Raw genomic sequence first — 12,538 nt, forward strand, 5'->3', positions numbered from 1 at the left:
TCTCTCTCTCTCTCTCTTTTTCTTTCTTTCTAATTTCATTCAATATATTCTGATCCTGGTTTCCCCTCCTGTCGGCTCTCTGCTGGCAAGTCCAGGCGAGAGGAGAGAACCGGGTCCAGCCGAGTCTGTCCGGTACTGAACAGGATGTTGAGTATTGACAGCCCAAAACAAATACACCTGGGCCCAGAGTCTTGTCAAAGCAGGAAATCACTTTATTAAACTAGGCACTTGCTTATATAGAGAAGGCAAGGAGGTGGGGGTAGGGGAATGGGTGAGATGATGTATGGGGTGGGGTGGGGTGAACTCATGGGGCCTATAAGAACTTGACACATCAGCGGTAGTGGTAGTTTGTGCTGAGTCATTCTCAAGCAGAGGAGATTGACAGGTCTCAAAAATTGAGCCAGGCTCAGGTTTGTCCTCAAGTTCCAAATAGGGCCCAACACCCTCCCTCAACTCCTCCCAGATCCTCCTCGATTCCCCACACATCCAATTCTATACATCCTTACTTTCTCTTCGTCTTTAGACAGCAAACAGGCAAANCAAAACAAAACCCCAACTAAACAAAAACCCAAACCAAACCAAACCAGGAAACACACATACGCATAACACACAGTACCACTTAGAAACACAAGAGAAACCATCATTTTTGCCTGAGCTCCGACAGGAAACTGTGACTTCAGGAAACCAAACCTTCCTGCTCCTCCTCTGAGCCCTTCACTAGGGTCCAGCATCTCTCTGTAAGTATTTTACAGCAGCAAAGAGAAAGGAAACCAATGCTACATTCAAAGTCAGCCAAACCTTAAGGGGTTCATTCACCTGGCTAGAGATAAAGGAAAGAGAGAAACAACGTAAGCCATGGGGCTAAAAACCAAACATGACAGAGTTAGTACAACGCCAAGAAAGGAAGGCAGCCTTCAATACTTTGCTCCCCCAGGAAGGGAAACCAGGATGAAATGTCACATTGTCTCACCTCAGGAGAATCTGAACCCTTTGTACCAACAGCACAATAATATAGAAGCCATCTCCTTTCTTTGCTTTCTCATAACCACTGACCCCCCCAAACGGTGTCTTTAAAATTCTCCCACTATCTGCAATCCAAGTTAATAAGGAAAGCCATGTCATTCCACCATTGCAAAGTATTTAACAAACCGTGGTACTATTTAGTCAGTCCCCATCTGATTTCAGTGAATCCTGCATGTATGAGTTCTAATGTAGACACCGTTTGTTTTCAGTAGCTTCAGGAGGCTGCTGGAGTCAAGAATCCCACTGATGCTGTTCTGAGTTTAATCTGTTCTAGGAAATGGTCATCGGAGATTAGCAGAGAGAAAAGAAAGGAAAGGGCAAGTAGGGGCCTTGGAGAAATCACTACCCTAGTGTCCAGAACAGGGCTGGGAAGCCTGGCCTTGAGAAGGAAGAGATGAGAAAGCCTGCCTGGCTTCCAGCCACATCAGCACCCAGAATGCACAGACACCCTCCACTCTTTGTCACTTATTAATTCTCTTTGTTGACTTATTAACAAATGAGGATGTATCAGAGGAAAACACAAAAGAATAGAAAGAAACATATCACCCATGTGTCAGCCCCAAATAATGTCACACATGGCCATACCTATATCCTTTCCACGGGGTTGCTGGCTACTCAAGTGTTATAGCTGACTTAAATCAGATCAGAACATGCCCATCACTAAACTGCATCTAGGACTGCAATCTTTAAAATCAAGACTCTGATGTTTTCCTCTCCTCAGGGTCTCTTTTCACGCATGAAAATTTCACCCCCACATTTTTTTTTCTCCTAGTGACTAAGTGCCTATCTCCATGAAAGCTGTCTAGCTGTCCAGCAGCCTTCTATGCTAAACTTACTGAACCGTGGTGAACAAACAGGAAAACAGAACTTGAAGCAGATGTTAGTTGCCAGGTGGTAGATGATGTCAACTTTATGGAAGTCGATTGACGTGATGTTTTGATGTTTTGTCCCTACAGGTGGAAAACCTTAACACACACCATAATATATTATTAAATTTAAATACTTTAGTAAAAAGTTCATAAACTTAAAAAAAACGATCTATATCCTTCCATACATGTAAGTGGACAACAAGCAAAAACTGTGGTATAATTGTGGTATAATTGAGGAATAGCTCAGTGGTTAAAATTGCTTCCTGCTCTTCCAGGAGAGTTCAGTTCCTAGCACCCATGCCTGGAGTTTCACAATTACCCATAATTCCAGCTCCAGGGAATCAGGATTCCCTTTTCTGGCCTCTGCAGATATTCGCATAGAAATAAAAATAAAGTAAAATTTAAAAACGGTGCATAGAGACAATGGAACAATAATCCCCACCCCCGAAAGGCTCATCCTCAAGGCACCGAGAGACCCAGAAAGGTTCTAAGTATACACTGTTAAAATATGGACATCTTTTATGAACAAGTTCTTACGCTAGCTATGAGATACATTTAGAAAGCTGAAAAAAGAATAATACAAAGATAGAACACATCACATCAGTAATCCCAGGACTTAGTAGGTAGAAGCATGAGGATCAAGAGTCTAAGGTCATCGTAAGGTATAGTGCTAGTTCAAAGCCACCGTGGACTGCATGTGACTCTTTCTCAGTAAAACAGACAGACACAAGAAATGCATAGGAACTGCAACTCCAGGAACTCAGTAGCAACCAAGGAAAAATCAATCGAGCTTAGGAGGTATGATTCTTCAGAAAAGGATCGAGTAGCTTCACCTTTCACTAAACAAACAGTGCAGTTGTTATCTAGTTGTAAGCTTGGAGTAGCTCATAAACTTGCTTGTTTTGAAAGCAAATATCATAGCAGCATTGCAAAACAGAGGAATGGGTTTGTTTTGATATTTGACTTTTACAAAATAGTGCCAAAAAAGCAAATATGTGTAGCCTATCCAAAATGATGGTTTAATAGTAAAAGTTATACAATAGTAAATACTAACTTTTACTATTGGTAAGTTAGTATAGTGTTTTTGGTCTTAATCTTTCAAAAATAAATTATTATTATAAACAATTAATTATAAGGATATATTTTTGAGAATAAGAATAGTCACCTGGTTGTATATATATTACCAAGTACATTCTCTTAAATGTGTGCCAGATCTGGCATGGCTGTGTAAGGGTGTGTGTGTGTGTGTGTGTGTGTGTGTGTGTGTGTGTGTGTGTGTGACATTGTTCCTGCCCCTGGAGCACCACCTGGTTGTTGATCCCATGATCCAAATGTGTGCTGATGATTGCTGTTACCCCAAAGTTGATCTGCTGTCTTTACTACTCCACTTTCAATCCTTCTTTCTGGGGAATAATCATACCATAGTAAAAGAAACAGATGAAGTTTTCAGGATTGAGGAATGGAGGTGGTCATGAAGCTGTGGAGGACAAGGAACAGGCTTTCTGCTTGACCTTCAGGGTCATGGGAAACGATCTAGACAATATAATCATAAGGGCCATCAAAGCCTACATGGTCCTTTTTGGAAATGGTTCATTTCCAGACTTGGCCTTGATTTTGGAATCATGAGGAAGCAAGAGTACCCTCCAGTCCAATGACTGCTGCATTGATTAACCAGGAAGGAAGGCTGTGGATAGAAAATATAGGAATTTATATATGATCTACAAATAAATAGTATTAGAAAGAGAGTACATGAGGCTATGGAATAGCTAAGATAAGGAAACGAGGATTAAAGAATTAAAAGATGATGTAGAAGCATATAAAAAGTTAGTACTCTGTTTTTCTCTATTTGAAGAATTGAAGATAACCATGCCTGGAAAAATGTTAGAGAGAGCTAACTGCTTTACTGTTTTACTTACACAAATTCAAAACTTTCTAAGGAATTATTTTAATTTTAGTAGTTTGTTATTTTTCTTTTCTTACATGGAAGCAGTTACTAAAGACTGCTGTCTGCTGTATCAGAAAACTAGAAGACCTGTGGCCATCTATCCATAAAGAACAGGCTGTGTAAACCCATAAGGAAATGTACCTTTGCTTTGTGTTTGGTTTTGCTCTAAGGAAACAGGAGCTGGGATTATTGATCCGGGACTTATAGACTTTATGTGAATCTAAGAATTCTTGACAATTATTAACAATGACCAAAGCCTTGATGATATCGCTTTAATAAGTAAAAGACTGGGTTCAGGCTCTCTGACAGGGGAGAAAGCAAAAGCATGAGAAGGATAAAGGAATTGAGCTGAAGAATCAAGCTATCAAGCTGAAGCTGAAGAATAAAGACTACTGAGAATCATCAGGGAGCAGAGAGAGTACCTGGAACCAGCAGCTTGCATCTACTACTGACTCCGAGTCATTGTTAAATCATTGCCATCCCCATTCCCACCTTTCTCAGGACCCTCCTCATGGTGAGGCAGGACCTCTGCAAATGTGATGTTGTGATTTAAATTTATATATTATTTAAAATTATATTAAATGCTATACATTAAATTTATATATAATTTTTAGCTTACTTGAAGTATTATTTCTTCTTCCTGTTGTAATTTAACTTTGTATTTCTTCTAAAATGTTGCCAATAAAATTATAGAAAAACTTCATGTGGAGCTGAGAAAAAACTGAAAACGATTTGTAAATTGAAATTCTACCAGGCATGGTGGCACATGTCTTTAATCTCAGCACCTGGGAGACAGAGGCAGGTAGAGCTCTGTGATTTTGAGGCCAGCCTGGTCTATGTAGAAAGACCTGTCTCAAAAGTAAATTCTTAGTTTAAAATTCTTGGTTTATGAATCAATGACTCTTTGGGCAATCTAAAATCCAAACTTCATCATAGATCCACTTTGATGACTCTGTTTTAATATTTTCAAGGGAATTTCTTTGTAGGGGAATCATTCAAATTGATAATAGCCAATATTGAGATTGTGTAATCTCAAGATTATGGAACTTCTGGGGGCCAGCCTGGTCTACATATCGAGTTCTAGGTTAGCCAGAGCTGCATAGAAAGACCTTATATTGGATAACAGTGGTAACTATAGATATTATTGAACTTCTAGTTGAAGATTAAGAAATCCTAGTTACATCCCAAACAAAACCTTTCTGGATTTTGAAGAATTTCCATGACTATTCCTTTCCTTAGAGTAGAACGTTCTCATCTCTGCACTGTATGAGGTGTAAGAGAGAATGGCTTACCTATCTTGTGTTTTAGTTAGATGCAGTTAAGTTATGTTCTTAGCCTCTGAAGACTTGCAGTGCCTGGGATCTGCTTGGTGCTTTCAGGGACTCTGTGAAGCTAAAACTGTTTTCTGAAGCCATGGCAGCGTTTTCTTCTATTCTTCTGTTCCCAGAAGTGAAAATAGAGTTTCTAGTCAGAGCCAAGAGTATCACTAGCCCAAAACCTACTGGTCTACCAAGCGAGTTCCTGGCCACCCACAGCTATGCATCACAGAGAGAGGCACAGCTTGCCTACTAGACTTGTCTAATGAGCTCCCCAGAACCTCTCTTGCTAGCATCACCCCAGTCCTAGATCCAGTCCTACACTGCCTTCTCTGGTAAGCATAGCTCTCATCCTCACCGTAGAAACTTCTTTTTGCAACAGCTGAAACTACCACAAAAATCTACAACTGATCAAGGTGAAGAGAACAACTGACCATGGGGTACACAACCCCAGTTGATAGATGCATCTACAACTCAGTACAGTGAAGGCTCAGGGAGGATGAGGGGGAAGGATTGTAAGAGTCAGAGAAACAGGACTTCTTCTGCCAATGTAGTGTCTTCTAGACATGGCATGGAAGCTGCACCCATGAAATCTCAACACCATGGCCCTCTAAGCAAGACCTGCGTAATGACCATCAGTGGACATGCCAACCCGAATGGGGGCAATGTCACAGGGCCTTACCCCTTAGACAATACTACAGGCAATCAATGGTTGCTGAGAAAGGGAGAATCAGTCTTCTCCAGGGATGAACCCTCTACTAGGTTATACACTTCCAAGTGGTCAGCCCTAGACACACACACACATATATATGACAAATGATAAGTGGATTTAGTAAGTTGTGTGTAAATGCATATGTATATCTATGTGTATATCTATCTGTATATATATATATATATATATATATATATATATATATATATATATATATGTCAATAATAATTAAAGAAAAAGAGGCCCTGAATTTGAGGGAAACGGAGGATGGGAGAAGTTATAGGGAGGAGAAAGGAGGGGTAAGAATGATATAAATATAGTACTCTTGGGTGAAATTCTCAGAAAAAAATTAAGAATAAATGGAGTTAGGGTGTGCGGAGATCCAGATTCCAGCAGTCTTTTATCAAGCTGGATATATCCAGAAGTTAATGCATAATGCTCTTCCAAAGGGCTGGAATTCAGTTCCTAGCACCCGTATCAGGCAGCTCACCATCATTTGTGGCTCTAGCTCTGGCCCCTTCAGGCACTTGAGCTCATGTAAGCATATCCCCCCCCCCCCCGACACTCATACACATGTACATAGCTAAAAATGTTGAATTAAGAAAAGCATACATTAAGGGTTTTTATATAAATGTAAACTAATGCCACTCTCACTAAGTGTTTTTGAAAACATTTAAGTTTTATATGAAAATATTACATGTAAGAAGGGTGGTCTTCTGATTCTTAGCAGTACTGGTCCACCATGTTATAATCGATGTCCTATGTCAGGGACCCAAGAGTCCTATGTGTACCGTCACCTCATCATTAATGTCTCACATAGCTTAAAAAAAAAACAAAAACAAAAACAAAAAAAAACAAAAACAAAAAACATAATACACTGGTGGATGGGGCACAGAAAGAACTTTTTTCAGTTCTAGGAATGAAAATTACACAAATTCCTATTATGTAACAAAACATTTGCTGGGGAGATGCAATGCACACATCTACTCAACCTCAGTAGGGAACTCAGGACAGACCAAAGTCCACTTTGGTGCACCAGTGAGTTTTATTGGGTAACTTATGGGGGCATGGTTTAGGGATTATTTGTGGGAGCAGAGATGACTCAGAGACAGCTGCATCAACAAAGCCCAGCTTAGCACAGGTGACAACGCGCAAAGCTGGGGACCAGGAGCACACTGCACAGCCTGCAGGCAGTTCAACAGTTTGCAGGGTGTCCTTTTCAGGTGGTCGCTTGGTCTAAACCTCTCTCAGGCAGCGCAGCTGGTTTCTGCTTCTTCCAGGCAGGTCTGGTCTCAGTCTTGACAGCTTGGATTCTCTGAGCATCTGATTGGCCCCTCTGTTCTTATCGATTACATTGGCAGGGAGGGGCCTGACAAATTTGGTCAGTTTTAGGACCCGAAGTTATTTTGAGTTTTCTTTTTTGTTTTTGTTTTGTTTTGTTTTACCTTCTTGTATAAGGAGCATTCCTGCAGGATGGAATGTTTCAATCTCAGAGGAAAGTCACACAACATTTCCCTGCCAGGCAAGTCCCCGAAGACAGAACTTCTGCAACGCAACTTTCCTAAAATGATTTTTAAAAATTTGAGACAGGTTCTCACTTCATTGCTATGATTGGCCTGCAGCTATCTTTTTCCACAGAGCAGTATGGTCTTGAACTTTATTCTTTTGAACAAAGGACTCTATCTCAGGCTGGCCTTGCCCTCCCTATGTAGCTAACAATGACCTTGACTTTCTAATCCTCCTTCATCACCCTCCTAAGTGCATGGCATCATAGGTAGGAGGCAATATGTGTGACAGAATGACATTTGCTTTTTGGCAAAAGCAAAAAGTAAGTTTCTACTATAGTCATGGTCATTCTTAGACTGTCATTAACCACAGGTCATTCAGACTTGGCTCAGAATAAAATCTTATTTCCTTTAAAGCAGAGCTGTTATTTCATCAGCTCTAAAAGTCAGCAGCCAGAGACGGAGCCTAAATGTTTCCAAAGTACACATTACCTGGCAAAAATGGTTACACCTTTTCTCTCTCTCTCTCTCTCTCTCTCTCTCTCTCTCTCTCTCTCTCTCTCTCTCTCTCTCTCTCTCTCTCTCTCTCTCTCTCTCTCTCTCTCTCTCTCTCTCTCTCTCTCTCTCTCTCTCTCTTTTCTTTTTTCTTTTTCTTTTTCTTTTCTTTCTTTTCTTTTCTTTTTTCTTTTTTGTTTTTCGAGACAGGGTTTCTTGGTGTAGTCCTGCCTGTCCTGGAACTCACTTTGTAGACCAGACTGGTCTCAAACTCAGAAATCCACCTGCCTCTGCCTCCCAAGTGCTGGGATTAAAGGTGTGGGCCACCACCACCCGGCTACACCTTTTCTTCATTCAGCAAATACCTTCAATTCTACTTACAAAAAGAAAGGAAAAATTATTTCCGTGCTGAAGTGAGACTTTGGAATATGTCTCAGTGAGACGTCTCCTGGCTTGGAATGTGTCTCAGGGAAAGTAGAGCAAAAACAGAAGGTTTGCTCTGACTGCAGGAAGTGAACCGAAGGGCCTAGGTGAGTTGCGAAGGCGAAATAACAGAGGCTGTTGAGGAAAGAACTGGCACAAAGAACTGGAACTGGCTTTATTCGGAGAAAGGGCCCGGAGGCTGTGATCTGGCCTTGAGCAGGGAGAACATTGGAAAGAAAGGATGATTTATCAAAAGCAGCGTCACAGGGACCTATACCAAGCTGCTCGTTATGACCTGGAGAGGGGCTTCCTTGCAAGGAAACGTTTAAACTGGGGATAGGAGAGTCAGGGACAGAGATGTCTACCACAAAAGCAACTCTAGCTAAGACGTAAGTATCAGAAAGAAATCTGTGGTAAAAATGCTAACATGGAGGGCAAGGATGAATTAGGTGAACACAACATGTGTGACCAAGAACATTGGGGTGCCAAGTACCATAAATTAAAAGCTGTTAGTCATAGCTCTTTAGCATACTTCTAAAGAGAACAATGATGGTAGTGATAATGATAAAAATTTATGCTTTCACACAGAATCTAGAAGTTAGAAAATCTGCTCTTGAGCATCATTAATTTTGAAAGCTTGATACACAAATAGACACAACTTAAGGATTTTAATAGAATTTTGTGACTTGTGTCTTAGTCAGTGTTCTGTTGCAATGAAGGGACACCTCGATCATAGCAACTCTTATTTTAAATTTTTTTTTAAATTTAGGACTGGCTTACAGTTTCAGAGGTTTAGTCCATTATCATTGTGGTGGGACGCATGGCAGCACACTCACAGGCAGACATGGTGCTGGAGAGGTAGCTGAGAGTTCTAGATCCTGATATAGGGGCAACAGGAAGAGAGACACTGGGCCTGGCTTGGGTCTTGAAAATGTCAAAGCTGAATGAATCCCAGTGATACATCTCCTCCAACTAAGCCACACCCCCTAACTCTTCCCAAGTAGTGCCACTCCCTGATGACTGATCATTCACACGTGTGAGCATATAGGGGTTGTTTCTTGTTCAGACCACCACATCATGAAAGCACTTTTTTGTATTGTTTGTTTGGGGGGACTGACACGACATTTCATTTACTGGTTCAAAGGAAGAGACATGGATGAATCTAAGCCAAGGTGACCCACTCGTGTCAGTGTGGAGTAGGGCCTGTGCAAGAGGCTGTCTGCTAGCAATGGCTTTCCTTACCCAACCAGAGCAGAGCCTCTCCCCTGGCGTCCCACATCTTAAGGAGCATCACCCTTCTTTGTCTCACTTGGCCCCAGCTTTCTGTCATTTATCAGCTGTGCTGCCTAAGTATTCCCTGTGGAGTGAATGCCCTTAGTCCCTCTTCTCCCAGCTTCCCACCCAAATAAGAAAAGAAACGAATGCAATTTCTACTTTGGTTTTTAACCCTACAGCAGCTGTATTGCTTTAACTTTCTCTGAGACAATGTGATCCAGACCTATTTTTTTTTTTCTTAACAGGTCAGACTTTATTAATTCCACTGGGCAAGAATAAGACTACTACCACAATTTTGAGCCAAATTTGAAGCAAGCTTTAATAAATACTGGCCAGGACGATGGACTCTGAACAGGTTCATTCCAGAGTTCCCTCAAACTGGCCACGAGCTACACTGGTCAGGTACTTATAAAGGCAAACCCATGAGGCTATGTGCTTTCCACCTTCATCCAACCAGGAGCAAGCACACATCCTGATGTACTTCCAGCCTACATATGATCAAGTACATCTAGTACAGTTGGGTCAACCAAACTTGTCATCTTAGATGAACAATAGCCCTCCAGCATCTTAGGAAGCTTTGTCCTTGGGCAAGGGAATTTCAGGTAAGAAGCATTTTTGCTTTATGGATCTCTTAGGAACAGCAATTAAAACTTAAAACATAACTTTGGCTCTTACAATTTCTGTAGGAAGAATGGTCATTCCCCCAAAATTGTTTAGCCATATAGCAACAGATACTCTAGCTAGCTGGTGTTATAATAACTCAAAACATAGCCAGGATTAGTTTAAGACCCCTGGATTCTCTGAAAGCTTTTTCTTTCATGGGCTCTTCTATAGTCTGGATCTAGAGTGTTCCTTGAAGGTCCAGATGTTAAAGACTTTGTCTTAAATTCTGCTCTCTTGTAGGGTGGTGGAAACCTTAAGAGTTGGAGTATAGCATGTACAGAGCCCTAAGATTCTTCTCCAGCACTCCCCAAACCAGTCATAGGGGGCATACTTATAATCTTAGCACTTGAGAAGTGAAGATGAGACCATCAAAAGTTCAAGGTCACCCTGAGCAACATGGTAAGTTCTAGGCCAGACTGGTGTACACAAGACCCTGTCTCAAGTAAATAAAAAGGTATAGGAGAGATGGCTCAGTTGTCAAGAGCAATGCTGTTCTTGCACAGGATCTGAATTTGGTTCCTGGCACCCATATTAGTGTTCACAAAAGCCTATCACTTCAGTTCCAGGGCAACTGACACTCCCTTGAAGGCTCCGCAGGCACCTGCACTCATAAACATATGCACACACTCATCATTTAAAAATAAATCTTAGGAGATCAAACAAGAAAGCCACAAATCAAAACAACAGCAGTTACATGGGTGGAATCGTCAGTAGTTGGATGGGTGAAAAGCAGAGAGCTCTCCCCCATAGCATTCAGGAGTTCCCACCTCTTCAGGTGATGACTGGAGCCTAGCTGTGTGTCCAGTCTAGAGATACATCCCAAGAGTCTTATCAGAAGTTCATGAAGACGTCAGAGTAGATAACAAGTAGACAGTAAATGGGGCTCTGTGTTGTCCAGCATTTCCTTTACCCACAACCTTGATGTTCTCGTCAGCCACGGCAAAGCAGTCTGCAGGATCTTTAGTACTGATAAAGCTTCAACCTACTTCACTTCCTGACCCTGCCTCCTTCTGTATTTCATCTTACTCCCATTTGTTTCTGGATTAAAATATACGTCATTTAGGATCTTCTCTTTCCGTGTGTCAGTGGGATTTCAGAGGGAGGGGAGCATGTAGAGGTATCACAGTGTGAGATGGAGCTTGGCTGTGATTTCTTCCTGATCTTTAGCTTTCCCTCTTCGTATATCTGGTCTTCGATGGGGTGAACCCTGTGTGCAGGCTTCAGAGATGTCCATATCACTCTCCAGTCTCTATCCATAGAGCCTACTCCCTGAGTCCAATTTACCTGACTGTGACAAATGTATGCCAGTACATGACATTGTTTTACAGCTCTTAACTATGTGGTGGCTAGCTGGTGCTCTTCTTCCAGCCAGATTCTACAGCACATGTGCGAAGACTCAAGAAATACAGAGGGAACCCTCTGCATATACTGGGGCAATAATTGTCAGTGTCCTGGGATATGAAACTTTTATGAAATACCTACAATGGTACACTTAGGGATATTAATCATTCCTATTATAAATCAATCGAAAACAAACTAAATATTTAAGAATAGTGGAAATGACCAAATAATGTTCACAAAACAAATCTTTTGCAACCATTAAAATGTATGTGGTAAAAGTAATTTTAAAATGGTGTTTTAGGGCTGGAAAGAAGGCTCAGCGATTAAGAGAACATGCTGCTCTAACCGAAGACCCATGTTTAATTTCCACACCCAGTGGCTCACAATCACCTATAAACCTCCAGGGGATATGATGTCCTGTGATGGCCTCTACAGGAACCTGCACACACGTGCATGGACACATGCAAAAGTGAAAAACAAAAACAAAACATTAAGTCAAAGTGACTTATTATAGATGTTCAGAAAGTTTGTTTTATGAAGTTAACTTCCAAAAAAAATGTAGTATGTAAGAACTAAGACATAAATACTCAGAGACATTATTAATAATACATATATGCAAAGACAGAAGAAAATAGCACTGGGAATGGCAATTTAAGTGACGGGAATATTCTGCTTTATGTTCTCACCCTTATAAACCATCTTTGCTTTTCACAGTTGAGTACATGACATTTCATAATCACAAAAGATCGTTTTCAACTCGGGCACAACTTTTTTTTTTTAATTTGACAAATTAACATGTTTAATGTTCCATATGGTAAAAACACAAAAGTCAAAAAATAGATGGTAAACTAAGCAAGTGTTTGTAGCATATACATCAAAACGTAATTTCATTAACTAAATGTAACTAAAATTCCATTAACTAAATGTGTTTAACATTTTTTCTTTCATTATTATTATTATTATTTTCTTTA

This window comes from Mus pahari, chromosome 2 (genome assembly GCF_900095145.1).
Source record: "Mus pahari chromosome 2, PAHARI_EIJ_v1.1, whole genome shotgun sequence".
Taxonomy (NCBI): domain Eukaryota; kingdom Metazoa; phylum Chordata; class Mammalia; order Rodentia; family Muridae; genus Mus; species Mus pahari.